The sequence below is a fragment of the Chelonoidis abingdonii genome, chromosome 16, assembly GCF_003597395.2.
Source record: "Chelonoidis abingdonii isolate Lonesome George chromosome 16, CheloAbing_2.0, whole genome shotgun sequence".
NCBI lineage: Eukaryota > Metazoa > Chordata > Testudines > Testudinidae > Chelonoidis > Chelonoidis abingdonii.
The window spans coordinates 23878896-23884156 of NC_133784.1; the positions used below are offsets into that span (position 1 = coordinate 23878896).

Genomic DNA, 5261 nt, shown 5'->3' on the forward strand with positions numbered 1-5261 from the left:
GATGGCACCTCCTCCTGGCCATCCTGGGGATTAGCTCTGGCCAGGCATTGTGCCCTCCTCCTATGGTGTGTCTCCCAGTGTTCTCTCGCCATCTGCCCCTCAGGGAGCTCCCTCTTTGTGACTTGGCCCTGCGGCCAGGTCATCACATGTATTTCCCCTTGCGGGTGTGGGGAGTAACAAAGTCTTTCCAGAACAAATTGTTCCAGTGTGACATTCCCCTCTGGTGTTATCCAGACCGGTGATCTGCTAGGTCACTCCAATCCAGGCAATCCTTGACTCTGGGAGCCAGACTTACCCTGCTCTGCTGTGAGAACAGCAGCACATATATTAAAATTGGAGCGACATAGAGAAGATTAGCATAGCCCCTGTGCAAGAATGACACACAAATTCGTGATGCATTCCATATTTTTTGGGGGGGAGGGATAGTTCAGGTTTGAGCATAGTCCTGCTAAACCCAGGGTTGTGAGTTCAATACTTGAGGGGACCGTTTAGGGATCTGAGGCAAAAATCTGTCTGGAGTTTGGTCCTGCTTTGAGGAGGGGGTTGGACTGGATGATCTCCTGAGGTCCCTTCCAACCCTGATATTCTATGATTCTATGAACACCCGCTCCAGGACTGTCCACACAGAGCCTCTAGCATTTAAGCTGCTCCCAGCTACTTGCAACCAAATGACACTAGCCAATATCTCCAGTCCCAGACACAACCCTAGGAACCTCCATCTTGCAGTGTCCAGTTATGCCCCCTGGGCACTGCAAGCTTATATAAGTTCATCAATTAACAAATAAATTGATATATAACAGGCTTATTATCCCAAGGGGAGCCTCTGACATGCTTCAAACCAAATGCACTGCTTCAGGTAAACAAATTAACTATAAAGATAGATTATAAGTCAAAGCACAACAAGTCAGATTTTATTAAATGAAATAAAACCAAAACACATTCCATGCTGATTTTAACACTTTCAGTGCCCTTACAAACTTAGATGCTTTTCACCACTGGTTGCTCTTCATCCAGGCTCTCCCCTTTGATCAGCACTCCAGTCGCTTGGTGTGGTTTCTGTAGATATAGGTGGAAGAGGGAAAGAGAGAGCGTGTCAAATGTCTCCCTCTTTTATCATGTCCTTTCTTCCCTCTTGACTTTGCCCCCTGTCAGGTGAGCATTACTGAGTTTCTCCAAGCAAGGTTGAACAATTCCCCTGGTGTGGCCTCATGCAGGTGAGCCATTGCATTGCAACACCCTTTCTGGACAATGGCTGTTGATGGGTTGTTTGACCCCCCCCTCCCGGGTGTTGGTTACTTTCCTTGCTGTTGCCTCTGGGGAAGCTAATATCTGGCTGATTTCCCCAACTTACAGCATGTTTTAGTGACAATCATGCTACACAATTCTCATAACTTCACATGCATTAATGAGATATAGATAGATAGCTAGATAGAGAAATGACTTTCAGCAGATCATAACCGTTGCCCTGGTACCTTACAAGGCATGCTTTATACATAAGATCATGATTACATGAAAGTGAGGAATATGGGGGTTATAGCACACTCCCCCAAGGTATAGAAGGTCACATACAGGCAGCCCACTTTCCTCTGCCTGGTCAGTGGCTGGTAGGGGAACCCAGACCCACTCTCTTCTCTGGATTCCTGCTCAGGGGCCCTTTAATCAACAGTCAACATCTACACTCCTATTGTTTGCTACTTTCCCCTAAGCCACTTCCCCTGCTCTGGGTTCACAAGCCTCCCAACTCCCTCTGCAGAAAATAACCATGACCTACTCTCTACACACCCAAACACTCCTCCCAGAGAGTGACTGCAGCCTGCTTCCCAGGAACCCCCAGCTCCTGGGCTTTACACAGGCCCCTCCTATTTCTGTCCAGCTAAGCCTGCTTCTAATTAGTGGCTCCTCCTAGCCAAAAATCTCTCCCCTACTCACTGCTTAATTGTTTGATGGACCTATCTGGCCTAATTCAACCATCTTACAAGGTGAATCTCAAGTAGGAGTAAAGAGGTGATTTGGCACTGGTGTGACCGCTGCTGGAATACTGTGTCCAGTTCTGGTGCCCACAATTCAAGAAGGATTTTGGTAACTTGGAGAGGGTTCAGAGAAGAGCCAGGAGAATGACTAAAGGCAGACATGACAAGTCTCACTCACTGGGTGTGAGACTCACTCCTTAGCACTCTATCTTACTCTCACATATATTCCTAAACTTATCTCATTCATTTTGAGTAAATATGCAAAGATTTAAAACACTTTTACTCAGTGGCTGAAAGAGACAACAATACAGCTGGGGTCTCAGGCATAGGGCTTGGATCTTGGAAAGCTGCTTTCTAAGCTTGTGTACTGTGGTAACCATGGAGACTACAGGCCCAAGAGAGGAGGCTATCTGGAGGTGAGGTATGGTTGTGTGTGTGAATACCTGATGGTCAAAAAAATGAGTTGGCCCAAAAAACGAGCAGGACTTGATTGAAAGATTGCAGGTTCTGCAAAATCCAGTTCAAAATTTAAACCACACTGGACAAATCCATGGCCCTTCATTGTCCTAGTAGCAGGCAAGTCTTCTTTTTAAAATTAGATTTTCTCAAGTTCCCATTACTGTTCACAGTTGCCAGGCTTGTCTTAGTTTTAACTTACTCAAATGCAGGAGAAGAAGAGCATTCAGTCTTGTTTGAAAGAAAAGACACCATTCAGACCAAACCTTGGACTAGAAGGGCTACTGGCCTCTATTATCCAAGTGAAGATGGCAAATCCCGAGCCATGATACAAGTTTGAGCCACCAAAAGAAGTTATAAAAACAGCAAAGGAGATGTCATGGCAATATGACAAAGCACATGAATAAAATGTGAAACCAAATTAGATATTAAAAGAAATATGGAATCTGAATCCTTTATCTATGGTTTGTTAGCTTCAAATTAATTGAATTAAATTTATTTTTATATTTATGCAATGTATTATTTGGCTGTGGTTTATTTTAATTATTTATTTTTAATGAATTTATTTTGCATTTATTTATTTTGGAATCTGATTATTTTAGTTTGTTGTAAATGCAACATGAGCAATAATATACGAACCAAATAGTATTTGTACTTTTAAAGTGTTTTTCAGATGGATGATCACTAGGACAAAGTGATATGCAAAATAAACATATTGTTGTATTGATAAAACAGTTTTCTTTTTTATTAGGTGTATATAAAACAGTTTATTTTTGAATATTTCTCTTGTTTTGTCCACTGACTGTGTGCCTAAACCAGGGGTTATTAACTGGCTGAGATGGGCCAGACAGAAAACTGGGAGGACTGCACCTTTCCTCGGCATGAGGACCCACACCTCCATTGGCCCTGTCCTCATCTGTGGCCCTGGTCAGGTTAGAGACTAGAAGCCAGAGCTGAGCTGGGCAGTGCAGGGCACTGGTTGGTCATAGCTGGCAAGAGCTGTCTAGGCAAGGACCTGGCTCCAGGGCTGGCAGAGGCCTCAGGGAGCAGCAAACGTGAAGAGTGGGGCCCAGGACCCTGGGCTGAAGTGAGTCAGTACAGGCCTCTATGGGGAATCCTAGACCCTACACCTGGCCTGGGCGGCATACTCCAGTGGGCAGGGACATGGGATGGGGCTGATCTTGGGGGGGCTTACTTCTGTGTTGCTGCTGGAGCTAGGCGCCCAGCCAGCATCCACCACTCTCTATGCTCTGCCTTCAGAGCTGGGTGGCTGGAGAGTGGCAGCTGCTATGGGGGGATAAGGCAAATTTTGGGGTGGCTATAGCCCCCACAAGCCTCTCCTAGCACTTCCCCTGAGGAATGACCTAACACACCATCTGGAAAGTCTCTCTTTGTCATTGAATCTCTCTTTTCGGTCTGTAAATCTCTCTTAAGGACAGCCAACCCTTGGCATCTTTGTTAAAGGATTAGAAAACATGCCTTATAGTGATAGACTCAAGGAACTCAATTTAGTTACCTACATGGGGAACAATTACTTGATAATGGGCTCATCAGTCTAGCAGAGAAAGGCATAACATGATTCAATGACTGAACGTTGAAGCTCATGTGATGGGGTGTATCAACCCTGCACTGGAGAGGAGAGGCTCTGGACACAAGAGGTCAGGCCCTTTTGCCTCTGTTGGGCATGCTCCCAGTGGAAGCAACATTCAAAAGGGAGCAGCACAACTCTGGGCTGACTGAGGAGGAAGAGGAGGGCAGTTGGGAGCAGTGGCCTCCTGCTGGGAAGCTGTTAGGATTCTAAACTATCTCCCAGCTGTGCTGTGGGAAGCCAGTTGCCCAGGGGAATTGCAGGGAATGACTTGCTGTTGTCAGTGGAGGAAACTTGGAAGCTGAATAAGAGGGAACACAAGAGGGACCCCATGTCAAACTCTGAGATGACCTCAGAGGGGCTAGAAATAAGGCAGGAAGTGACCTAGGGAATGCACTTGGGGGTATTGGCACCTGAACCCTGTATCAGGGTAGCATTTCAAAGGGTCCTGGGTCAGAACCCAGTGGACTAGGGTGAGCCAGGTTTACCCTCCCCTTCTATCCTCATGCTCACCGGTAGGTTACACTATCCTGTGATATTGCTGCCAGGAAGGTTGCCCTTGGACTCTCACCAGTAGGTGACACTACTCTGTGATATTGCCGCTAGGCAAAGCAGCTTGTGGACTCTCACCATTAAGGTATATCCCAGAGTGCTGCCGTGAGGCGATGCTTTTCACCCGGAGCACTCAATCAGCTCCTGACAGCTGGACAAATTCAGATTGGAAATAAGGCACACATTTTTAACATTGAAAGTAATTAACCTTTGGAGCAATTTGCCGAGGGTTGATGTGGATTCTCCATCACTGGCAATTTTGAAATCAAGATTGGCTGTTTTTCTAAGTGCTCTGATCTAGGGATTATTTTCGATAAATTCTGCAGTCTATGTTACACAGCAGGTCAGGCTAGATGATCACAATGGTTCCTTCTGACTTTGGAGTCTGTGAAGGCTGCATTCCTCAGTGGCTCCCCTTGCCCTTCCACCATATTTGCAGCCCTTCCTGACCCAGACAGCCCAAACCCTGCAGAGGTGTAGCTGACAAGCCCCCTCTGAGCTGTGAATCAGGACTCAGGGGGGAGCATGCTGCAGAGTTACTGGTCCCTTTTCTGCTCTACCTCCCACTCCAGCTTTAGGTTCCCCTGACTTGTGCAGAAATGAAAAGCAGACCTATGCAGGGATGGAAGATGTTCATAGTAGGCATAAAACCGAGCTGGGCTTCAGGGTGTACAGGGAAAACTCTGAATCTAAGG

The 5261-nt window shown here is 46.3% G+C and overlaps 1 non-coding gene across 1 annotated transcript; it reads left to right on the forward strand.

Moving 5' to 3' along the window:
• Window positions 1-306: 306 nt before the first annotated feature.
• LOC116839720 (U6 spliceosomal RNA) lies at window positions 307-410 on the forward strand. The gene has a single exon (XR_004377219.1). It is a non-coding gene; the product is annotated as a U6 spliceosomal RNA (small nuclear RNA).
• The last annotated feature ends 4851 nt before the right edge of the window (window positions 411-5261 follow it).